Raw genomic sequence first — 26,541 nt, 5'->3', positions numbered from 1 at the left:
CTATTGATTTTAAATTTTTGTTTATTTTGCAGTAACAGAATCAACATGCGTAGTATAATTGTGTAAATTAAAAGATGAATCATACATTTAGAAACTATATGATTTTTTGGTGTAGTTTTATTTTCTCATCCCCCTCCTCCCCACCTGGGAGGTGCTTAGTATGTGTTCCTGGGCACAGCGGAATACAGGGGTTAATGAGAAAACATCCCTGACCTTGCTAGAAAAGAAACAAGTAAAGACAACACTTTACTACATCAATATGAGGAGAATTGTTCAGGAGGACTTCACAGGTAACTTTTAAGCTGGGTCTTTGAGAATGAGTGGATCAGGAAGAAGACTTGGAGAGGGGAGATGATACTGGGATCAAAACAGTGGCATTCCAAGCAGAGAAGGCAGCCATTTCCTAGAATTGCTGTTGACCTATGCGTGGCATATAATAACAGGAAGCAAAGATTTTTCAAGAATAAAAGAAAGAAAAACAGTTAACCAAAATGATAACAACTCAGCATAGGGAAAGTTTGCACAGGGAATGTATATTTCCAACACTAGGATATTAAACTTTATCCTCATATCTAAAACTATATTTCTATCACAGCTTACAAAGCAGAAAACATAAATCACTAGCAGATATAACTTTCTGAGGTGCTTAGAGTTTTTTTTTTTTCCTTCCTTTACCACAGCTTCAAAATTTACACTTCCCTAATGTTCAAGAACAAGTTTCAGCAAAGACAGGGGTCAAGATGTTTGGTGTTTTGTTTTGTTTTGTTTTGTTTTAAATCTAATCTTATTATTACTCCAGTGGAGCATTCAAGGAAAGAAAAAAGCAACTGGGCCAGATTGCCTCTGGCTAAAGACTATAACATAAATGGACATTATAGCCCAAGGAATCCTACTGCTGGAAACAAACAGGCAGGAAAGAACTGTAACCTCTTTGCATGCAAACCTCATGGGACTGACCCAGGAAAATGAAATTCTCCTTGCTGATGTATAATGCTTTATTATGATGACCCAGTCTCCAGGGCTCTTTAAAATTCTGAACTCAAGTTCCCTGAATTCTGATTCCCTTCTCATCAAAATTGCTATCCCAATTTTAACTGCACTTCCCTGAGGGCAGAAAACATCAACTCACCATATTTATAGCTGGTGCATAATTACTATATGCAATATTTATCTGGCTATTCATCTGTTTGCGTGTCTTTGGTCTAGCTGGTGAAACTGTCACTGACAAGGTTCTCAGCATCTTGTGCAAAGATCTGTCATTCACTGGATATTTTATCCATCTGGCTTGTCCCTTGGGTTTCTTGAAAGGATGGCTCCCCTTTATCAGTCCTTACTGAGAGGTTTCTCTTGTTGCCTAGTGAGGTTTAGGGCCCCATTAGAGCTTTATTTCTATCTAATTATTCTGGATACTGATGTACACCAAGGTCCTGAGTTCTTGTTTCATTGTTCTGTTACCTCACTTACAGCTTCCCTGGTAGCTCAGCCGTAAAGAATCTGCCTGCCAATACAGGAGGCCCAGGTTCAATCCCTGCACTGGGACGATCCACTGAAGAAGGAAATAGCAACTCACTCCAGTATTTTTGCCTAGGAAGTTTCATGGACAGAGGAGCCTGGTGGGCTATATAGTCCATGGGGTTGCAAAGAGTTGGACACTGAACAAGAGCAACCTTATTTACAGCAACCTTATCTCATACACTCAGTGTAACTTCAGGCTACTGGAATCAATAAATAGAATGGATATTTTAATGTCATTTAAAACACTTCATCCTATGGTATAAGTTTGGCACTGTAAACTGTAGGAATGTCAACTCCACACTTTCTGGAGATTCTAATCCGTGTATATATAGAGAAGAGTCAGACCAGGAATTTCCTAGATTCCACTCCCTTCCATGCTGAATTGGAACATCTAATTGGTAAAAAGTCTAAGAGATCCAGTATGGTCATCAGCCTCTTACTATATCCCCAGTTTTACTTTACTATATCCCCAGTTTTACTTTACTATATCCCCAGAAGTAATATCTCAACTGAGCCTTAGAGCAAGTGTTTGGCTCAGGACAAAGGAGTTAGGGTGATTGCAAAAGCTACCCTCGTTAGTTCACTCATTACCATACTGTAAATGTAAACTAATTTCAACTTCTTTACTTTCCGAAGCATTGGACCAGGGGATATTTTGGCATCTAGACTGATACTTATCCAGCATTAACCCACAGCAAGAAGAGTGGCTGCATTCTCGGAGGCTGTTTAGCCTTGTCCAAAGCATGACTTTCCATCTACCACTGTATCAGCTTTAATTTGTAGTTCCCCCACAGAGAGAAGACCTATGGGATTGGGGAAATAAACTTACTTTGACATTCAAGCTTTCCTTCATCTGTCATAAATTTTCTAGGGAAGAAATTTCAGCCCTCATTTTTCAATTCACTGTGCTGTAGCAGAATGCTGGGAAATAGCAGATGAATAATCATTTATTTTTCATTAGTCAGTCTTACAATATTGACCATTATAACTTAATGATTTATTTTTTTCCTTCAACATAGTCTTAAATTTTCTCAATCTCTAAATCTCTCTATGTATTTCCATTCCTAATTTTTCTTTCACCCTTATTTCTTTTCCTCTTTTATTTCTTATGGGACTCAGATGTCCCATTTATATTCTCCCTCCTCATTTAGACCTGAGCAACAGGGAATGGTCTCTAAACATCATGGTTATTGAGGGGCAGAGGCTGGAAATGAAGCTGGAGGTGCAAATATCTGAATGGAGGAAACCCTCTTTTTGAGCCAGCCAGTCCTTTGGGGCTCAGTCCTTCTGCTCTTATCTTAGATATTATGGAGCTGGTCCCCTGCAAGGCAAAAAATTGCCTCCTCCTCTAGGCATTTGTCTGTTGCAGTTCTCAGCAACAACCTCTTCCCTGTTTTGTCTACCTGCTTCGCCACCAGTGAAAAGGACAGAAATCCCAAGTTCCTTCTTCCTTATTGTTTGCAGTCATTTTTAGAAGCCTCATTTGCCCCAGGTTCCCTGAGAAGAGTAAATGCTAAGCGCTGCATGTGGGCCAGACCCCACCTAATGATCCATCTGTTCCTTTAAGAAAGTCCCATTCTCCTTCAATTGGCCATGACTTCCATGAGAATATCCAAAGAGATGGAGACTGGAGAGCCTTCTCGTCCCTCCTACCACTCACATCCAGGAAAGAAAACAGAGTCTTGTGTTCTTTAAATTATTATCATAAACTTGATTTGCTCAGTAGTTAAGCAGAGAGGTAGAAGACGGGCAGTCCGAAACACTCGTGCTATTCATAGCCCATATCAGAGTTTATTACTGTTGTCTCTTCTCAAATCCACATAAATAACAGGTCAACTGTCAATGGTGTCCATGGAAACAAATTGGCAAAATGGACAATGCTCTTGGGAAAAAAAAATTGAGAGAGAGAAACCACAAAGAACAAAACGGACCCTGTGAGAAAGTAAAAACACTTTCCTTTTTAAAATCACACATGTGTCTCTGTCATTACACTTATGATTTCAAAAGATAAAAATCAGAACCAATTTTCCCTCCAGCATATACTTGACTCTTTCTTCCAGGAAGCTGGGCAAGGCTGGACAAGAGGGCAGAATCTGCAGGCAAATGCAGAGGATCAGGACTTTTTGTTCTGGGTTCTCCCTCTTTCCATCTTCTCTGCCCTTTGCCCCTCTTTTTGAGTTCTCTCTTACTCCCACTCTGGCATCCAGTGTTCACCTTCTCCCCAAAGAGAAGCTTTCTGATTACCTACTTTTAAGAAAAGCTTAAATGACTAGCCATCAGTCAAGGATGTGAGAAGGGATGCCCTTCACAAAGAAGGAGACTCAACTCTTTGAGCTCGAGGTTTCTTTCAGGCAACCTCTGACTCTGTTAGCAACTGTACTGAGGTGTTAAGGATTTAATGCACCATCTCTCCTGATATTCTTGTAATTTTAGAAATCTTTAGGGTCCAATATTAAAAAAAAAAATCATCCCCACAGCACTATGCCATGAGTGTCTTATGTCCAAATGTATGCTAAGCCCAAAGGAGACACCAAGATTAGAACCCTGCTATAACACCAGTTGGGGAGAAAGGAGGGAAATCCATTCATGTATCCCTTCCAATACGTTTATTGAGCTTCTTCATGTCATGCAAGGTCAAGTTGGTGGTTGTTGGAAGAGTGGAAGGATGCATAAAACAAATATAAATAAGAGCTATTCTCATCATGGTTGAAAAACATATATAATTATAGTAATAATAGCTACAATGTATCAAGCATTTTTCACATGCCGGATGCTGCTCTAAGTGTTTTGCAGTATAAACTCACTTCATACCCACAACAACCTGTGCTTCTTCTCGGATCCACTTTAATCAAGCTGTAAATTTTCAGTGGTTTCTATGGGAACAAATTGACAAAATGGACAGCACACTCAAAATAATAAAGAAAGAGAGAGAATGCAAAAGGACAAAAAAAATGTCAAAAATAAAAAGTTTCCTTTCTAGAATCACACATAGTTCATAGTTGAAACAGTCAAGAAACCAGGAACAACTTTCCCTCTAACATGTATATTCACCTCTTCTCCAGGGAAGGTAAACGAGGCAGGTTGGGGGAAAGGACAGACCAGCAGGCAAGCCCACAAAGTCTGGAATTTTCATCTTGAGCATCCCTTGCATCTACATCCTCTGTCCCTTCCTTTCTTTTTTTTTTTTTTTGAGTTATAATAATTCACTTTCAAGTTCAGCAGGTAGGCTTCATTAGTCTCATTTTAGAAAGGAAGAAACTGGGACACCTAGGGATTAAGAAACAGGCTCCAGGTGACAAAGCTGGTAAATGGCAGGGCTATGATTTGACGCAGGGAACCCGGCACTGAATCCATTCTTGTAACCACTATGGTAACTGCTTTCCTAAAAAAAATCACAAGCACCCATAGAGGCACTTATAAAGTGCCCCAGGGGCATGAAGGTGAGAGCAAGAACTGGACTTTTTGTTTTGGGAGCCCCCTCTTTCTAACTTCTCTGGAAAGGGTGTGGGAGATAAAGTAGCTGTTAAGCTGAGTCTTGGAGACATACAGAAGTTTACCGGGAAGCAAGAGCATTTCACAGAATATCAACAAGTGTGTACACCACAAAATAGCATGACACGTTAGGCAACGACGGGTATGTTGACATGAGGGCATCTTCAAACACACATGTTTGGAGGCAGGGATACTATGACAAGTGATAATGCTGGGACATTCAGTAGTGATAAACTTATAAAAGAAATTTTACTATATTATCCCTCCCACAGGGAGGGATTAATAAGGATTTAATGAATCCTTAAGGGTCAATCATTTCTTTGAGAAACTTTTCACTATTTCCAAGGCTTATCTAGGAGCACTCTCTTCCTGGCATATTCCATGCATTTCTATATCAGAGTATAATGAAATGGCTGGTCTACTGAGCTCTCTCCCCACTTCCTACTCCTGTTCCATGTTGTCCCCAAAGGCAGAAAATAAATTTTTATGCTGTATACACATGGTTCCTTGAATAATGCCTGTCACATAATGGATGCTTAATAATACCCATAACCTCTTTTCTACTCAAGGACCTCACATCTGGAAGTATTCATCTTTCTTTTGTATCATCATTTTCCTCTCACTGAATTCTCAACAATCTAGAAATGGGTTGTTTCTTCCTTATCAAAAACTCATTGTTGCCCCCCATGTCTCTGTTTAGCCATGACACAATTTATCTTGTTCAGCTTCAGAACAAAATGTCTTCAGTTCAGTTCAGTCACTCAGTCATGTCTGACTCTTTGCGACCCCATGAATCACAGCATGCCAAGCCTCCCTGTCCATCACCAACTCCCAGAGTTCACTCAGACTCACGTCCATAGAGTCAGTGATGCCATCCAGCCATCTCAACCTCTGTCGTCCCCTTCTCCTCCTGCCCCCAATCCCTCCCAGCATTAGGGTCTTTTCCAATGAGTCAGCTCTTCGCATGAGGTGGCCAAAGTACTGGAGTTTCAGCTTTAGCATCATTCCTTCCAAAGAAATCCCAGGGCTGACCTCCTTCAGGATGGACTGGTTGGATCTCCTTGCAGTCCAAGGGACTCTCAAGAGTCTTCTCCAACACCACAGTTCAAAAGAATCAATTCTTCGGTGCTCAGGCCTTCTTCACAGTCCAACTCTCACAACCATACATGACCACAGGAAAAACTATAGCCTTGACTAAACGAACCTTTGTTGGCAAGGTAATGTCTCTGCTTTTGAATATCCTATCCAGGTTGGTCATAACTTTCCTTCCAAGGAGTAAGCATCTTTTAATTTCATGGCTGCAGTCACCATCTGCAGTGATTTTGGAGCCCAAAAAAATAAAGTCTGACACTGTTTCCAGTGTTTCCCCATCTATTTGCCATGAAGTGATGGGACCGGATGCCATGATATTCGTTTTCTGAATGTTGAGCTTTAAGCCAACTTTTAAACTCTCCACTTTCATCAAGAGGCTTTTTAGTTCCTCTTCACTTTCTGCCATAAGGGTGGTGTCATCTGCATATCTGAGGTTATTGATATTTCTCCTGGCAATCTTGATTCCAGCTTGTGCTTCTTCCAGTCCAGTGTTTCTCATGATGTACTCTGCAAAATGTCTTAGGAGTTGTTAACTCTTGCTTCCTGACTTCCCCACTCCCATTGTCGGACTCACTTCAAACAGGCTCACATCCCTTATCTACCTCTCCACCAAAACTGCTCTTATAGCAATGACTAATAATCTTATAGCAATAATAGCAATTAATGCTATAATAGCAATGCTATAATCTTACAGCAATGACTTATAATGTCAAATTCTAAAGTCACTTCTCTGTCTTTATCTTGCTTGACTAATCCTTCTTTCTTGAAACACATTTCCTTTCTTTCCATGATACCACATTCTCCAGAGCACTCCGAGAGTCAGTCCTGGTCTCCACTGCATTGTCTCTGTACACTCCAAAATACAACTCATGGTTTTTTCCTTCTAGTTTGCCCCTTTCTTGTTCTCCCCCTCAGTCAGTGGCCTCATCAGTTATACTCAGTCCAAAAACTGAGATATTATACCTCCTTTCTAAAGAGAATAGAACTTAGTCTACACATAATTCTATTCTGGAGAGAACAGATTAAGTTCTCTAAGTTAGTGGATTATAACTAAGTCTAAGTCTACTAAGTTAGTGGAATCTAACAGTCTTAGGAAGTCTACCTCCAAACCATGTCAAGAATCCATTCACCTAGCTCTTTTTCTGTATACCACCATCTATTGCATAGATTATGGTAAGTTCCCCCTATCATCCCATTTCCATTCTTATCTCTTCAAATCTACTTTCCACACAGCAACCAGAGTAATTGGTTTTGTTTTTTTTTTTTCTTATTTTTTAAACCTCTATTTTTGTCTTCATATAAAACACATATACAGAAAGAACATAAAACATAAATGTTCAACTCAATGAATTACAATAAATCAAATATCCATGGACCCACCCCAAGTTCAAAGACTAGACAGACACTTATCAGCACAGAAATCACTATCGTAAGTATATATTGGATTTTACTGGGTCATCTTTGTCTTTCCCACCTTCTTATATTTTCAATTCTTTGGTCCCTCTGTATTTTGTTAGAGATATTTTCTTCCAGCTTACATTTCAAGCCACTACTTTTCTCTTCATCTATGTCTAATATGCTGTTTAACAATTTCATTGAATTCGTAATTTTGTTTCTTGCATTTTCAACCTCAGAATTCATATCAATTCCTTTTAAAATCTGTTAGATGACTTTTTAGAGTGCCACATTTTCTGCCAATATTTTCTAACTTATCTTTTGTCTTTTTGAAGATGATAGGTTAAAATGTTTTAAATCCCAGTATCTGAAGTCCTTGTGGGCCTGTTTTATATCTTTGATGTTTCTACTATTTCTCATTTATGTTTTCTTATCTGCAGACACCTGGTTCTTTGATTCTGTACCAGACAGTTGTATTTTTAAAAAATATTTACGGAATTGATTGGATCCTAAGATGACGCTAGATTCCTTGGTAGGGAACTTTGTTTTGTTTCACCCAAGTGCCTGTGAGAACTATAATCAGGAAGGCATCCCCTTGATGTAATTATAAGGTCTGAGAACTCCTGAGTTACTGAGAGGATTCAAAGCGCTGCAATTAATGCATCAGTAGGTTTAAAAGTTACTCATTTCACCTAGGATGCAACTTTAGAAGCATCTCAAGGAAACTCCTAAAATTCAGATATGTTCTGCTGACCCTTCTAATCTGTCAAAAGAGTTATTCCACTTTCTAGATGTGAATTTGGTCAGCATATGGCTCTTGCGCAAAAGTGGATTCCAAATACTGGGATTTTCAAGATGCTGGTGTAATAATTTCTCCCAAACTTAGTTCCCCAAGGCCTTCCAACAGATTAAAACGCAAAATTCAGTATATGTTTTATGCTCAGTGAGATTAGTTTGAACTACTTAGTCAACTAATCCAAAGACTGGAATCTAAATAATATTTTTGAAATTTATATAATTAGACAATTTGTAAGCCTCAAACAACAGATATCAAAAACAAAAATGAACTGATGAAGAGGCAGGCTTTTCAATGGAGAAGGCAAGGGCACCCCACTCCAGTACTCTTGCCTGGAAAATCCCGTGGACAGAGGAGGCTGGTAGGCTGCAGTCCATGGGGTCGCTAAGAGTCAGGCATGACTGAGCCACTTCACTTTCACTTTTCACTTTCATGCATTGGAGAAGGAAATGGCAACCCACTCCAGTGTTCTTGCCTGGAGAATCCCAGGGATGGGGGAGGCTGGTGGGCTGCCGGCTATGGGGTTGCACAGAGTCGGACACGACTGAAGTGACTTAGCAGCAGCAGCAGCAGCAGGCTTTTCAAAATAGGTTTCAGAGAGCCAGTGAGACAACTGTCCCACAAGGAAGACAAAAAGGTACTGAGAGAAATGCAATGGAGAGGTGGATTTTCTAAAGCTCAGAGAAAGGATTTATAATACTAGTCTTAGAGTTTGAGAAACTTTCTCTGCAGTAGAACACAGAAGAACATTGCTGACTCAGTCTGAAAGAGTCCAAAGATGAGAGGCCAGATAAAGACTCCTACAGTGGCAGAGTAAATGCTTTATCTGGAGAGTAACTATCCTCAGTGATGATCAAACATGCAAGAATGCAGGGGACTAGGTACGGAACCCATGGCAAACGTATGAACTTAGGATCATGTTTAAAGTGACACTGCACCCAAAGGGTTACTTCTGGGGACCACGAATTTCCAACCAAGGGTGTATGTGAAGTGGACTGCCAGAAAACCAGAAATTGAGGGGCAAAAGGAATGGCAAGTCAAAGAAGAGGCAATTCCCAAATGAAAGAAGCTGCACTCTGAGAAATTAGCTGGGGAGCCTCTGAAGAATCCACCAATTCCATAAGAAAGACACTTTATACATCTTTCAGGCATCAGGAAGGCAAAACTCTCCTCTAATGATGGGCTTCCCTGGTGGTCCGGACAGTAAAGAATCTGTCTGCGATGCAGGAGACATGGGTTCAATCCATGGATCAGAAAGATCCCCTGGAGAAGGGAATGGCTACCCACTCCAGTATTCTTGCCTGGAGAATTCCATGGTGGGCTACAGTCCATGGGGTCACAAAGAGTCAGACACAACAGCCCTCTAATTAAACTAGTTGAATAAAAGCTGTTCATTCCACTACTCTTCTTTCCATGCACTATAACCCTGAAAAGGAATAGCATCTAGCAGACAAAACAGGTGACCAAACAAAAAGACTGGATCTGATTGCATTCTGCTCCTTGAAGGCAGGAAGCCCTAGCTGCAGGTGAAGGGAGAAATCTTTCCAGTAAATGAAGATTAAAGTCTTGCTTATTTAATGGATCAGCTTGGATATCCTGCTTTCTGTATTGAGTTTATATTTGTGGTTTAAAGAAACCAGAGGGCTTTCTATTGCCTAGAAGTTACTGGAAAATTAATGGAGGTCACTTTCAGAGAAGGAGAAAGAAATTTTCAGTGAGTTAATTTTAAAGGGTCAATGAGAGGTAAAAATAACTTGAGTTTTTGATAAGATCCCACTTTTCTGAGTAAGAAAAAAATGACATCATAGTTTCAGTAAAATGACTCCAGGAGGGAAAAATAATATGGATTATATGGAAAGGAGGTTAAAGTCAGAAATGCTAGCAAAGCCACTATTATGATATTCCTTTGTGAGACAGTGAGAGAACAGAGGCCTTCCAGACTTGGGGGACCTGGAGGTAATAAGAGGTTTTTGTGTCACCCACCCCCAGAACAACTGTGAGGATGCAGAAAGAGAAAAAAATTAATCAAAATCTTCTAGATACATATCACCTGTAAAGTTTATTTTCAGCATTGTCTTCAACTGTTAGCCTTGATAATCTCCACTTTCCTCATTTATAAAATGAGGAAAATCATGCTTGAGATATGAATGTGATAAAATACATAATAATAGATGAACTCACCACAAGTTAAATGAAATTGAGGTATAGAAAAGAGTGAATGAATGAATGACTCTAGGGTAAGATTAGGAGGGAAGAAGGGCTAAGCTCTGCATCTTGAAATCTAGACCAGATGCCACATTAGAGCTGAAATTCCCCATGTAATCATTTCTGTGTGTGTGTGTGTGTGTGTGCGTTTTGCTTTTATAATCGAAGTCACGTTTAAATATTAAAAAGCTGGTTTTATAGCCTCAGGCCCAGTCTGGAGAATCCACCTAGATTGGCACAAACCTGTTGGGGTGAATGATCCTACTTGTTATTCAGATTAGTATTTACCAGCAAACATTCTGTCAGAGCCATGTGCTAAAGGCTGCTGGCAAATCTTCCCATGATGACTGAGTTGAAATGAATACCAAGGCACATCAGCGGCTGGCTTTCATTAGACACTCTTTGACTGAGTTGAATATTGAAACAAGGCCATCTGATAGAGTCATCCTGGATTCCTGTAGAAAGGGACTGGAGGTGCTGGAAGCCAAATGAGGTGCAGGTGGGAAAGCATAATAAATTCTGCAATTTACCAGTGTTAATACGAAAAATCAGAATGCGAACCTCATTGAAAAGGATCTATAGGCTATTTATCTACTCAAAGTGACCTTGTAATCTATCAGTCATTTAAGTGATAGCAAAGAACATGAATGCCACCCTGTGGCTACCAGCAGAAATCATACTTAATATAACATAATTTTACATAATTAGAGGGTAATGGGAATGTGATTAAAAGAAATCATGCAGATGCCAGGAGAAAGAGGGATGGCCCAGATAAACAGTTATCACTGCTAATAGATGATGCAGGGAGGCATTACCCAAAATATTAAGGGAATAAACTCCCTCGTCTCTTCTCTAAATAATGTAAGCAAAAAGATAAACTCTGATTATACACACAAAAAGCATTTGACAAAGACAAAAATAGATTACTGGTAATAACAGAGATGAGAATAGAGAAGGAAAAGTATGTCTTTCGGTATCCTTGTCACTCAAGCATACTAAGATTATGAGGCCCTCCCATTGACACAAAGATGATTATTCCTCTCTGCCCACACACATCTCCTTATATACAACCGTGCATATCCTAATTCACAGACCCATTTTTTTCTTCTGCTTTTTCTGCATCTGGTGACTGCAGACTGTGGATTTTATTCACTTATTCACCAGATTTCCACAGAGCCAGGTACTATCCTAAACCCTGATCTACAACAGTAGAGGTCCCTGCCCTCACTAAGCTTACATTCTATGTGGGTCAACAACCACCAAATAAGCATATACATGTCAGGTGGTAAACAATTCAATAGAGAAAAATTAAACAATGCAAATGGAAGTGTGAATGTTGGAGGGTGGAGGAAGTTTGGGGAAAGCCCCTTCAACAAGATAACACTCAAAAGCCTGAAGGATGCAGTGAGGGAGCAGCCATGCATATATGAGGCAAGGAAACTTTCAGGCAACCGGGATTATAGTACAAAGGCTCTGAGGTCAAGTTTTCTTGGAGTGTTTGTGGAACAATGAAAAGGCCAGCATGGCACAAAGCAAGTAAGAGGATGAGTGGTTAGGGATGAAGAAGAAGATACTATGGCAGTGGGAGGGCAGGCAGACACACACGGCTTTGTGGACAATTTCAAGGACTTTGGCTTTTACTCAGAATTAGAGCTTTCTGACATGCTCTGATTTATGCTTTAAAAGGATCAATCAAGTGTAGATAAGGACTACTGGGGTAAAGCAAGGCGGTTATTTCAAAAATCCAACAGATGATGGTTGTGATTTGGTCCAAGGCAGCAGCAAAGAATAAGGCAATGGCAGTCAGATTTTGGACAGATAGTAAAGGTAGAATCAGTATCATTTACCACTGGATTCAACATAGATATGCAAAAATGACAAAGTCAAAGGGTTCGGACTGAGTAATCAGAAGAATGGAATGATCAATCACTGATTCCACATGCTTCATAATCCAAAAACCAAAACATAAAACAGAAGCAATACTGTAACAAATTCAATACAGACTTTTTTTTTAAAGGTCACATCAAAAAAAATCTTAAAAAGTAAATAAATAAGTGGCACAGTACAGTGTGGTTATCAAGCTTCCAACCACTCAAGACTTCATTACTTTTTGAACATGAGTCACAGAATTATCCTTACTAGAATCCCTCATAGGCAGACAGAGGCCAGTTTCAAAGCAGCATTTCTCCCAATGTGTCTGTAATAACACTTCTCCCACACCTTATCCCTTCTATCATACCGTGAGCTTCTGTAAAAGACAGGGACAAAGAGGCAGATTTCTTAGTATCAAGATATAAAGGGAAGAAATCTCACCAGCTCCATCCTGGGTCACCATAGTAACAAAGGTTGTGAAATTATTTAATCTATTTTCAAATTCCATCTCCAAGGTGAGCAAAATCAATGTTAAGAGAAGAAATATTAGGCCACTGAAGACCAGTGGGATATTTAAGTTTTAATACCAGTGTTTCAAACCTTAAAAGAAAGAGTGTTAAGGTTTGAGTGGATCTCCATCTTATTTCACCTAGAAATACTTCAGGTTTCAAAATGGAAGAACAGAGGGTCACTTGAAGATGAATGGGCAGTCAATTTGGAATAAATGAAGCAGACTTCCTGATAATATGGCTATGGGGATGCAGAGCTTTATTCCTGTGTATAGATGCTAAGACTACTTGGCTATTTTGCTGTCTTAGTGCCTTATTTGCATTTATCTCATCCCTCAGTCAGAAGTCATTTAAGTGTCTGGCTGGATTCTTCTTTCTGTCCTTTTATAAGCTCATCAGAGTGATATAACCTACAGGTCATAGACAAACATGCTTTCACTGTCAGACAAATCATAACTTCTCTTGTTCCTACCCTTTGTAACTGAATCATCTGGAGCTTGTTAACCTCTCAAATTTAGATTTCTCCATCTGCAAAGGAGGCTACTAACAGTACCTAGCATGCAAGAACTTTGTAATGATTAAATGAGATAAGTATGTTAATCTTTCAGTAGAGAACCTGCCAGGTAAAAAAAAAATGCTCAATAAATGGTTGATATCATTTTTATAATCATTAATGCTATACAGGCAGTGTCTATGAGTGAAATATAGTGCAACAGTATTAAAAGCATAATCAACTGAGACAAAAAAAAATTTACTGTAGTGTACACATTTTCTGTATCTAATAACCACCCAAGTTCCTTACTTTATAAAATGTAGTAAATTCCCATTTAACAGAATGACTGACTGGAGTCAACCACTGCTGCCATTGAGGTTATAGCTGCCACTCTGGACCTAGCCCACAATATTAGGAGTCCACTATTCTTGGCATGATTCACTGACATATGTAGAAATATCTAACCTACTGGGCATTGTAATACTGACCTCTAACATGAATTTTGAGAATGAATTTATAGAAAGAAATGTAATTAATGAAAAAAAGCATATAATTTATAGACTTTAAACATAGAGATTAAAAAATTACAATGAAAGAGATCATCAAATTTCATTTTTATCATGAAAATACTGGAGAAGGAAAGCAACCCACTCCAGTATTCTGGCCTAGAGAATCCCATGGAGAGAGGAGCATGGTGGGCTGCTGTCCATAGGGTCGCATGGAGTCAGATACTACTGAAGCGACTTAGCATGCATGCATGCATTGGAGAAGGAAATGGCAACCCACTGCAGTGTTCTTGCCTGCAGAATCCCAGGGACGGAGGAGCCTGGTGGGCTGCCGTCTATGGGGTCACACAGAGCCGGACACGACTGAAGTGGCTTAACAACATGAGAATACAGATACTACTTGGAATAAGTGGTAAAGCAGGATTTGGAGGCAAAGACTCTGTAATTCCAAGAGTTCAGGCTTCCCTACTCTCTGGCCCTATCTTCTAACAGTCAGAAGCTCATTTCCAAAACAAGACAATTATCTAGAGAAAAGGCTTTGGGATCCTCTCAGCGCCCCTTCTACTGGTGCTACTCTGGCCCAACATGCATGTTCAGTCTCTCAGCTGTGTCTGACTCTTTGGGACCCCATGGACTGTAGCCTGCCAGGTGCCTCTGTCCATGGAATTTTCCAAGCAAGAATACTGGAGTGGGTTGTCATTTCCTCCTCCAGGGGACCTTCCCAACCCGGGGATCAAACCATGTTTCCTGCATCTCCTTTATTGGCAAACGGATTCTTTAACCACTGAGCCACCTAGGAACCCAGACCCAGGCCACAACCTAGTCCTTGCTACTCCCATCTCTTCCTCTTAATTTATAAGAATGGTCTGTACAACTTTGTTTACCAGAGCACTGAAATGGTACAAACATGTCTACCCGCAAAATGGTGATACAGTTTTTCCTCACAACTATATCATCTATAAACTTCTGAGCTGTATCATCTGATGAATCATCACACTAGACTGCAGAAGAGGAAAACTTTGTTACTTCACAATATGTGTTAGTAAGAACCCATGATGATATAATTTCTTCTGGGAAAGCAGGATGCATATGGTTGGGCTACATAGTAGAAAGTAAACGTGTATGGAGAAAAACAATCATTTGAGGTACTAGGATAAACTATATGAAATTGTTGGTATTTGACCATTTTTTTTCCCTACATACACAGTCATCTTATATAGTTCAACCTAACAGAAATATTACATTATTTTACTAGGTGCATATTGCCTTTGGAGGAAAAAAGTTATTGAAACAGTGAACTAATATTTGTTATCACAAAAAGACAGGGTAGACAATCAATGTGACTCTAAGGAACTCAAAATTTTCCCAAATACTTTTTCAATACTCAAAATGAAAAAACTGGAGAAAACATCAGATGTTCATTTCGCAGGTGGGAAGGTTCAGTTCAGTTCAGTCTCTCAGTTGTGTCCAATTCTTCTCAACCCCATGAATCGCAGCACGCCAGGCCTCCCTGTCCATCACCAACTCCTGGAGTTCACTCAGACTCATGTCCATCGAGTCAGTGATGCCATCCAGCCATCTCATCCTCTGTCGTCCCCTTCTCCTCCTGCCCCCAATCCCTCCCAGCATCAGGGTCTTTTCCAAGGAGTCAACTCTTCCCATGAGGTGGCCAAAGTACTGGAGTTTCAGCTTTAGCATCATTCCCTCCAAAGAAATCCCAGGACTGATCTCCTTCAGAATGGACTGGTTGGATCTCCTTGCAGTCCAAGGGACTCTCAAGAGTCTTCTCCAACACCACAGGTCAAAAGCATCAATTCTTCGGCACTCAGCCTTCTTCACAGTCCAACTCTCACATCCATACATGACCACAGGAAAAACCATAGCCTTGACTAGACGAACCTTTGTTGGCAAAGTGATGCCTCTGAGCTTTTGAATATGCTATCTAGGTTGGACATAACTTTCCTTCCAAGGAGTAAGCATCTTTTAATTTCATGGCTGCAGTCACCATCTGTAGTGATTTTGGAGCCCCAAAAAATAAAGTCTGACACTGTTTCCACTGTTTCCCCATCTATTTGCCATGAACTGATGGGACCAGATGCCATGATCTTCGTTTTCTGAATGTTGAGCTTTAAGCCAACTTTTTCACTCTCCTCTTTCTTTCACTTTCATCAAGAGGCTCTTTAGTTCCTCTTCACTTTCTGCCATAAGGGTGGTGTCATCTGCATATCTGAGGTTATTGATATTTCTCACAGCAATCTTGATTCCATCTTGTGCTTCTTCCAGCCCAGCCTTTCTCATAATGTACTCTGCATATAAGTTAAATAAGCAGGGTGACAATATACAGCCTCGACATACTCCTTTTCCTATTTGGAACCAGTCTGTTGTTCCATGTCCAGTTCTAACTGTTGCTTCCTGACCTGCATACAGATTTCTCAAGAGGCAGGTCAGGTGATCTGGTATTCTGATCTCTTGAAGAATTTTCCACAGTTTATTGTGATCCACACAGTCAAAGGCTTTGGCGTAGTCAATAAAGCAGAAATAGATGTTTTTCTGGAACTCTCTTGATTTTTCCATGATCCAGAGGATGTTGGCAATTTGATCTCTGGTTCCTCTGCCTTTTCTAAAACCAGCTTGAACATCAGGAAGTTCATGGTTCACGTATTGCTGAAGCCTGGCTTGGAAGGTTAAAGGAGCACTAAAACTAAGTTGACCAACCATAATGTAAATTGATGGCCAATACATTCCTCATCATTTAGTATCCAATCCTTGGCACAAAAAATTTGATGTTTTAGAGAATGAGCAAATAGGAGGAAAACTGTTGTAGAGAAACAGAAGTGGTGAAAGAAAAGGGAAGGTACCTATGGTTGGTTCATGTTGGTGTATGGTAGAAACCAACACAATATTATAAAGCAATTATACTCCAATTAAAAATAAATAAATTTTTAAAAAGCAGAGCTAAAAGAAGAAAAGAACTGACAAAAATAACAAAAACTTTAAAAATGGGGCAAGATACCTAAGAGCTTGGAGGACAATAGAGGGGGTGTTAGTGCACTAAATGCAAATAAAGTCTGTCATGGCAATCACTGACTAAAAGACAGTTCTCACTGTGTTTAGAGGGCATTCATCTCAGTTCTTCTCTGACCAGATCCAAAATATGTGTTCCTAAGACACATACTTCTCTATAGCTGTCACTTTTTCTCCCTTCAAAAGCTATTCTTGCTGAGTTAGACCTCAGTTCTGTTACGTAAGTTTAAAAAAAAAAATCCAAAGACTGCTTTGAGGCAGGAAGAAAAGAAAATCAATGAGTTGTCATGAAACACAGGACCCATAGACTCAGTTCAAAGGGACAATCTAAGGAGTTCTAGTCTTTCTTACTCATGGGGATGGCCAAGATGCTCAGGGACCACATGTGGATGCCATCACATTATTTAAACTCATTCATAAGTGAGGTTTAAGGCCAAATATTTCTATGAGATATTTCAGTTTTTAAAACACATTCCCAATTATTATCATATCAACCTATGGGATAGGTAGGAAAAGCAATGCCATCCCTCTGAATAGAAAAGCGGAAATTTGTTGCTAATAAGGAAATTGAGGCTCTTGTATTTGCTCAAGACCTCACAAGTATTGCAAGAACCATGACTAGAATCTAGGCCTTTTGATTGTTCAGTTTCAGAAACAACATGCTTTGGATGCAGAGAGATTCGAGTGTCAGCTCATACAAACCAATTTCCTCTGTAGTCTTCTGAGTCTCAGTTTTGCTGGCTGTAAAATGTGAATAAGAGAGTCTATTCTGTGGGGCCAGTCTGTGCTTGCCCCACAGTCTGTGCTTAAGGAATGTTGATTCTCTTTCCTTTGCTTGCAAAGACAGAATGCTCTAGTGGGGAAAGTGAAGTAAAATGACTGGATATTCAAAATGGTTAACTGTGAAAAGCAGTAAAAGAAAAGAGTTTCCAGGTGGAAGCAAAAATAACCTTTGAAGTTTTGGTGCCTCCTAGACAGCGTTATGGACTTCCCTGGTGGCTCAGACAGTAAAGTGTCTGCCTACAATGCGGGAGACCCGTGTTCAAACCCTGAGTCAGGAAGATCTCCTGGAGAAGGAAATAGGCTGTAGGCTCCTCTGTCCACGGGGTTGCAAAGAGTCAGACATGACTGAGGAACTTGACTCTCACTTTCTTTCACACAGCGTTACACAAATAGCTTCAATCTGAAGCTGACATCCTTAAGCTTGTTCATTTTCCCTATTAAACATGAATAACATGCTTTAACTAGGCATTAAATATACTTTAAAACCTAACTAAAGATGAAGATCACAACATACCTCCCCTTATCCAAAGGAAACAAAACACAAAAGAAGTTGCCCTAGAGTTTAATATGAAAATGAACCGGTTATCTTGATTCTTTTACCTTTCTAAAACATTTCAATTCAAACCTAAATTGAATACTGGATTAGCCTGAATAAAGGATGATAATTTCTTTAAAAATGCAATGTGTTCCTCTCTGAATTATCCTTATTTATAGAGGGAACCAAAGAAACAAAATCCCTAAACCAGCAGATTGCCTGAAAGTATTTTCTTGTCATAAAAATGAGGGGTATGTCATATGATATGAGGCAATACAAACTATTTACGAGCATACACATCTTTGGGGAAGGCTAACACAGTAAACTCAGTTTCATACAGATTAGTTCATCAGTGCAGCTAGTTATCACCTCCATCCTAAGCAAGACAATGAAAGAATGGGACATGGGGATAGTAAGTTTTGATGTGGCAAGACTGAACTCAATGGAAACACTCACTTCTCAGTGCTTCTGGATGGCAGAAAAGTCTTAGGTAGAAGAACAGAGAGTATCAGTACCAAGAATTCCCCATTATCTTTTGCCTATTTATGACACACTATTGAAATTTATAGGCTATTTACTGCTATTTTTCAAAAGTGCTTATATAACATTTATTTATTCTTTTCTAATTCAGTAAACACTTTGAGCACTATTTGCCATGCACAGGGCAAGATCTTACAGGAGGAAAGGGCTGACGATGAATTCATGGCTACTGTTCTCAATTTAGAATGGAGTAATATATAAATTTGCTTTAAAATAAGTTTACATCCCCTGAACCACATACTGTGGAAGTGGCATTAAGGAGTCACCAGCTGAACATTAAAAATTAAATGTAAGCATGTCAAACTATAAGGCATTAGCTAAAACTGGTTATGGTACACGCTGTAATGGGATATGATGAAATTGTTTAAAAATAGAGTTCTTGAGTTCTATTTAAGAACATAAGATATTTCTCACAGCATATTAAATGAAAAATCGGGTTTAAAATACTGCATCAGTTATACCCCAGCACCTGATGGCTTAAAATAACAACACAGCATATCTTATCATCCTTCGGTTGGCTAAGGCAACTTTGTTGGATTCTTCAGGGACCGCTGATGCAGGAGGGCTAGACAATGCAGCTACAGGCTCACCAGGGGCCCCGCTTATCTAGGACATCTAGGATGACTGTTTTTCTCCCTTATATCTCTGGCTGGGGTTGCACTTAAAATTGAGTAGACAAGCAGGACAAAAACATAATAATGAATTCAGACAATTTTTGTTTCTACTTTAATTTGGCTTTCTGATTCATCCATTAGGACGGGACCTCTGAAACTGAATTCATTAGTAAAACACAATAACAAAAATAAGAACCAACACTTTTTGAAAAGTTATTCTGTGTAGGGCATGGTGCTAACCACTTTATCTACATGAACATGTTTCATATTTGCAACCACCCTCATGACAAAGATAAAATTAGCTCCCATTTATAGATGAAGCCAAAAGATGTTTAGTCACTTGCCCAAGGCTCACAACTGGTAATGGCAGAACAGATATTCCAAGTGTAGCTGCCTCCAGAATCCAAGATCCTAACTCTACTCTACTGCCAATAACTTGACTTCCCAGAGTTTGCTAACTCCCTAAAATCATGTATAAAAATATTGCATGTATATAACTTTTTCTGTTGACAAATATGAAATATTCAAAGGGTCAAACAGTCTCCAGGTTTCTGTTGAACTTTCCTATAGGATGCCCAACAATCTCTTACAAAACCAGGTACTTGCTACATCTACCCCAATGGGTCACCAAACCTGCCCAGACACATCAGAACCTCAGTAATAGATGCATTGCCACTGTGACTAGTCACAAGTAGCAGAGTTCAAGACCATGTATTTAGCTGGGTGGAACTGATCCAAACAATAAGATCATACACTTCTCACTTTCCTACTTCCTGGACTGAAGATCTTTCTGAATTCTTTCTGGGTGACTAAAGACCTTAAGAAATGAGGGAGTTAAACAGATGGAAATAAAAGAATCCAATCCATGGGGATGGCGAGAAGACTGGAAGCCTAGTTGGTAGGAACCTTCATTCTGGGGGTTCACAGGATGGGCATCCTTCCCTCCCCATCTGTGTCTGCTCAGACAGCCCATAGAGTTACTGAGCAGGCTGCAGCTGTGCAGATTTCCATCTCTGATAAAACTTTGCCTGAGAGGTATTTGCTGATGATTGTCAACAATCAAATGAATTATAGATGATGTTGGTAAACAAAATGCTGCCTTGATGAATGATGAGTTGACTCTACTCTGACATGACTGCTAAGTCATTCAAAGCGCTGATTAAACCCATTACTGTAAAATAATCACCATCCATTACCTTTAATGTCGTGAACTGACAACCTAGTTAAGGCAGCTGATGGTGTCAGCAAAATGATTTGTGTTACTGCGTGTCCATTGACAATAAATCACTTCTATAAATCAATGAACAGTAGCAATAAAACAATATATTTTCATATTTCTTGACATTCAATTACAGAGTATGTATATGGACTTAGTCTTAAACACAAACACCGATATGGAAGGATTCAGCATTCAGCAGCAATGAACACAGGATTAATCCTATTTTAGCCTAGACTGGAGGTGGCTTGTATAATTATGTGTGTGTGTTAGCGTGTGTGTACATGTACCTTCTTCAGCTACTAATCTACTTGATGCTGCCGAAATAACACATTACACAAGAGCAATGATGATTCTGAAGATGCTCCTTGTCCTGACCTTAGATAAGGAAAGGCCAGAACATATAGAGTAAAGAGCAGTGGCCCAGGAACTGGGATGTCTGAGAACTCCATTTTTAAACCTGTTTGACCTTGCACAAGTCACTTAACCTCTCTGGGATTTAGTTTCTTTTTGTCCAAAGTGGGACTAACACCTGCCTATTTGAGAGAGTGATTAACAATCAAATGATGAGACACTTTACATGAGAATCCTTTTCAAAATGTAACACCTTCAAAATTTAGCTTTCATTTCCCTTTCTCTGGATGCACTATTAGCTTTAAAACTCTCTCATCTTATATGTCGATGGCTATTTCCAGGTCTAGAAGTCTTGTACACAATTAAATCTTAGCTAACTCAATTTTTAACACAGTAATATTTTATGTACTGAATCTTTCCTGACTCACTGACATATTATCTAGTACTAATTTTGTACCAAGCAATGTCCTACGTCTTGAGAGGACAAAAGTGAAAAGAAGTTTAACACGCAATGATGAAAATAGAAGAGAAACAGGAAACTAATAGAATCTGCATAAAAAATCATTATACAAAAGTTAGTTCCCCAAACACCCAAATCCTATTTTCTTTTAGCCATTATGGTCGTTGTTGTTCAGTAGCCTAGTTGTGTCTGACTCTTTGCAACCCCATGGACTACAGCATGGCAGGCTTCCCTGTCTCTCAGAGTTTGCTCAAGCTCATGTCCATTGAGTCATCTCATCCTCTGTGGTCCCTTTGTCCTCCTGCTTTCAATCTTTTCCAGCATCAGCATCTTTTCCAATGAGTCAGTTCTTCGCATCAGGTGGCCGAAGTACTAGAGCTTCAGCTCCAACATCAGTCCTTCCAATGAATATTCAGGGTTGATTTACATTAGGACTAACAAATTTGATCTCCTTGCTGTCCAAGGGACTCTGAAGAGTCTTCTCCAACATCACAGTTCAAAAGCATCAGTTCTTCAGTGCTCAGCCTTCTTTACGGTTCAACTCTCACATCCATATATGACCACTGGAAAAACCATAGTTTTGACTATATGGACCTTTGTTGGCAAAATGATGTCTCTGCTTTTTAATATGCCATCTAGGTTGGTCATAGCTTTTCTTCCAAGGAGCGAGTGTCTTTTAATTTCATGGCTGCAGTCACCATCTGCAGTGATTTTGGAGCCCAAGAAAATAAAGCCTGTCACTGTCTCCATGGTTTCCCCATCTATTTGCCATGAAGTAATGGACCGGATGCCATGATCTTAGCTTTTTCAATGCTGAGTTTTAAGCCAGCTTTTTAACTCTCTTCTTTCACCTTCATCAAGAGGCTCTTTAGTTCCTCTTCACTTTCTGCCATTAGGGTGGTGTCATCTGCATATCTGAGGTTACAATCTTGATTCCAGCTTGTGGTTCATCCAGCCCAGCATTTCACATGATGTACTCTACATATGGGTTTCCCTAGTGGCTCAGATGGTAAAGAATCTGCCTGCAATTTAGGATAGATAGATTCAATCCCTTAGTTGGGAAGATCCCCTGGAGAAGGGAATGGCAACCCACTCCAGTATTCTTGCCTGGAGAATTCCATGGACAGAGAAGCCTAGCAGGCTACAGTCCATAGGGTCGCAAAGAGTTGGACTGAGTGACTAACACTCACATACACACACACACACACACACACACACACACATACTTTACATATAAGTTAAATAAGCAGGGTGACAATATACAGCCTTGATGTACTCCTTTCCCAATTTGGAACCAGTTTGTTGTTCCATGTCCAGGTCTAACTGTTATTTCTTGATCTGTATACAGGTTCCTCAGGAGGCAGATAAGGTGGTTTGATATTCCTATGTCTTTAAGCATTTTCCACAGTTTGTTGTGATCCACACAATCAAAGAAAGGCTTTAGCATAGTCAATGAAGCAGAAGTAGATGTTTTTCTGGAATTCTCTTGCTTTTTCTATGATCCAATGAATATTGGCAATTTGATCTCTGGTTCCTCTGCCTCTTTTAAATCCAGCTTGAACATCTGGAAGTTCATGGTTCACATACTGTTGAAGCCTGGCTTGGAGAATTTTGAGCATTACCTTGCTATCATGTGAAATGAGTGCAATTGTGCAGTAGTTTGAACATTCTTTGGCATTGCTTTTCTTTGGGATTGGAATGAAAACTGACATTTTCCAGTCCTGTGGCCACTGCTGAGTTTTCCAAATTTACTGGTATATTTGGTGTAGCACTTTAACAGCAACACCTTTTAGGATTTGAAATAGTTCAGCTGGAATTCTACCATCTCCACTAGCTTTGTTCATAGTGATGCTTCCTAAGGCCCACTTGACTTCACACTCCAGGATGTCTGGCTCTAGGTCAGTGATCACATCATCATGGTTATCCAGGTCATGAAGATCTTTTTGTGTAGTTCTTCTATGTATTCTTGCCACCTATTCTCAATATCTCCTGCTTCTGTTAGGTCCATACCATTTCTGTCCTTTGCGTGCCCATTTTTGCATGAAATGTCCCGTTGGTATCTCTAATTTTCTTGAAGAGATCGCTAGCCATTAAGGTAGAAATTTTGAAAACTGTACTGTATACTTAATGAGTCTTCAACTCAGGTTCACAAATTTTTTTTTTTTTTCAGAAAACTATTAGGTATAAGAAGCTGCGAAGGTTAGACATATACATATGACTCAGACCCTCAGGAGGCCCTGCTATTCTAACCGAAAGAAAAAAGAAGTATACCAATAACTATGAAACGAGACAGAAATTGTGAAGAGTAATCAGAAAGGTAACCAACAAGCTTCTTTATGATTAGAAGAAAGATAAATTACATCTGATTGGGCAAATAAAGAGAAGCACTAAGGCAGGGTTGGCATTTGTGATGAATCTGGAAGGATGAGTAAAATTTAAATAAGCGGATTAATGTGATGAGGTGATGAAGGAATTGATTAAAGAAAGTTCACAATGTAGGCATAAACCAAGGCAAAGGTAAGGATACAGAAAGCACAAAGTTGGGCAGGGACTGGTGAGTTTACCCACTGTGGTTGATGGATTTCTTGAGATGAACTAGGTTATGCTGTAGTAACAAATTAGGAGCTCAATGTAACAACACACCAACACATCAAAGGTTTACTTCTTGCTCATCCTACACATCTGTCAGAGATCAGTGGGGACACTCAGATGCCACCATTTTGTACTTGCATGATCTGAAATATGCAGCTTCCCCTGTTGCTTCCAGAGAATAAAGTATGGAGAACTCCCACCTGTTCTTCTACATTCTAGAATGGAAGCAACACGTGTCTTCTCTACTCCTAGCCAATAAACCAGAAATGGTCATTGGTCTTGGGGAACTGCAAAGAGCTCAAACGTGTAAATGGAAAGTAGGTTGTCTGGTGAGCATTAGTATCCCTGTAATGGCTGGATTAAAAAATATGTACAACTGGGAGTAAGGCCTGAAATGGGAAATGTCCATCACTTTTAGCCATGAATGTCAGGGCGAGGAATTTGCTCTTCTCTTAAAAGGAACTGGGGAGATCATTGAAAGTGTATGATCAGCAGAGTGACCTAATGGGGTTTGGTTAAATCCAGCTATTATCTGTAAGTTAGCCTCTTGGCTAGGGAAAGAATTAAACACTAAATTGGTACCATGGCCATGATAATGGAAAGAAGGGGGAATGAATAAGAAAATTATGATATACAAATTGATTTGATTTGACAATTAACTGAAGGTGGGACCAGAAGGAGTAGGAAGTAAAGGAGGGAGAGAGTCAGTGGCTTGGACAATGTGGGGCCACCATACAGGTAGGCCAGCGGAGAAGTCACATTGGAGACCCCATATCTGGGAGATAAAGGTTATAATGATGAGAATCAAAGTGTTCAATTGAAGTACAGCAACTACAGTAGAAGCCAGAGAAGTGAGTCGGTCTAGTGAGCCCTGAAATGCATTCAAAAATTGTCTAAAGATTTCTAATCGGCTATTCTTCTGTCTCATCACCACCAATATTAGAGCCACACACATCAGCACTAAGACACCATGTATCTCATATATCAACAAATATTAAAGTTAAAAAAATCAATACATTTCACCACTCATAATTCATTACTATTAATAATTATAAACATAACTCTAAAAGTTTTATTTATAGCATAATGGAATAAGAGTGCTCATGTTCTGCCTCTTGTATTAACACTAACTGGGTGCCAGACCTCAGGGAAATGATTTCATTACTCTCTATTTTAATGTTGTCATGGGATATGAGCTATTTAATAAAAAGTTATCTTCTCTGGGAGGTCACTTTCCTGGTCACTCTACATAAATTTCAATTGTCACCCTCCTGCCAACATTGCATATGCTTTATTTTTTTCTCTTTAACCATTGATACGCTAAGTGTTTTCCTTCTTTATTTTTGCTTATAGTCTGTCTCCCCAACTAGAATGTAAGCTCCATGACAACAACGTATTTGTCTATTTTGGTCATAAATACTCAGTAATAGCAGGCTGTCTCTAAATGTTAATAATAAAAAGTAGAAGAACTTATAATTACCATAGAAGAGCTTATAATTGGACTTGGCAATAAATGGAATACAGGAGCTGTTGTTCTAGACTTTTAGAACTCAAATAAAGCCTATTCCCCTGACCCTCATTATATTGTTACATCATCTTTTGTAATATATGCATCACACTCCACTGCAGATGTCCCTTACAGTTGTAATGCCATTTCCTCCAACTTTGAAATTTGGACTATCTTCTTACTGTGGACCACACTTTAATAAATATCATTACAAGTATAATTTTGCATCTTTCTTACATCACTTACTATATTCCTAAAAGAATTCTTGGGTAAAAGGGTATGAACAGTTTAACAACTTTTGCAATTGAATTGGGTTTTGCCAAATTGCCTTCCAGAAAGGCATTATCAATTCATATCCCCCTTAAACAGAGATAACCTCACACTGATGAGTAAGATGATGGTCTCTGAGACAGACTTCAGGGTCCAGTCTTAGCTTAATGATCTCTGGTTGAAAATACTTGGCAACTCGCTAAATCCCTCTAGGTCTTAATTTCCATATGTGAAAAATAACTAAAATAATGCTATTATTTTTTAGAGTTGTTCTGAAGATTAAATGTGAAAATTTAAAAATATAAAATGGAATCTTATAGACTAAATAAAATTTAACCACTGTTATTTCAGTGTACAGGACTATCTTTCCTCCAGACCCTTACCAACACTGGGTATTTTTCTTTGCCAAGCTTAGTGTTTTTCTTACTGCTAATTACATTATATTTATTTCACTACTAGTTATGATGAACATTCTTTCTTATGGTTATCATTTCTTTTTTTTCCATTGGGATTTTCATCGCTTACTGACCTATAAGATTTCCTTAAGTATTGAGGAAATTAATCTTCCATTTGTCAAATGTATTATAAATACTTTTCCAGGCTGTGATTTGCCTTTTAATTTGGGTCTGTGGTTTTATTTGCTTTACCAAGTTTAGAAATTTTATGTTATCTAGTCTATCAATATTTTCCCTTATGAGCTGTGTTTTGGGGACTTTGCATAGGCAATTCTTCTTTATCAAGTATAATTATTCACTTATTTTTTCTAGTTCT

At 39.2% G+C, this 26,541-nt stretch overlaps 1 long non-coding RNA gene across 1 annotated transcript; it reads right to left on the bottom strand.

The window, feature by feature from the left end:
- Nucleotides 1–123: 123 nt before the first annotated feature.
- Nucleotides 124–26,220, bottom strand: LOC133257000 (uncharacterized). The gene is made up of 3 exons (XR_009739367.1): nucleotides 25,474–26,220; nucleotides 2,345–2,436; nucleotides 124–420 (listed from the first exon to the last, which is right to left on the bottom strand). It is a non-coding gene; the product is annotated as an uncharacterized LOC133257000 (long non-coding RNA).
- Nucleotides 26,221–26,541: the final 321 nt, after the last annotated feature.

This window comes from Bos javanicus, chromosome 11 (assembly GCF_032452875.1).
Source record: "Bos javanicus breed banteng chromosome 11, ARS-OSU_banteng_1.0, whole genome shotgun sequence".
In the NCBI taxonomy this organism is placed as follows: Eukaryota; Metazoa; Chordata; class Mammalia; order Artiodactyla; family Bovidae; genus Bos; species Bos javanicus.
Note: the sequence above shows the minus strand (reverse complement) of the source record. Positions and strands in the feature narration are given on the sequence as shown.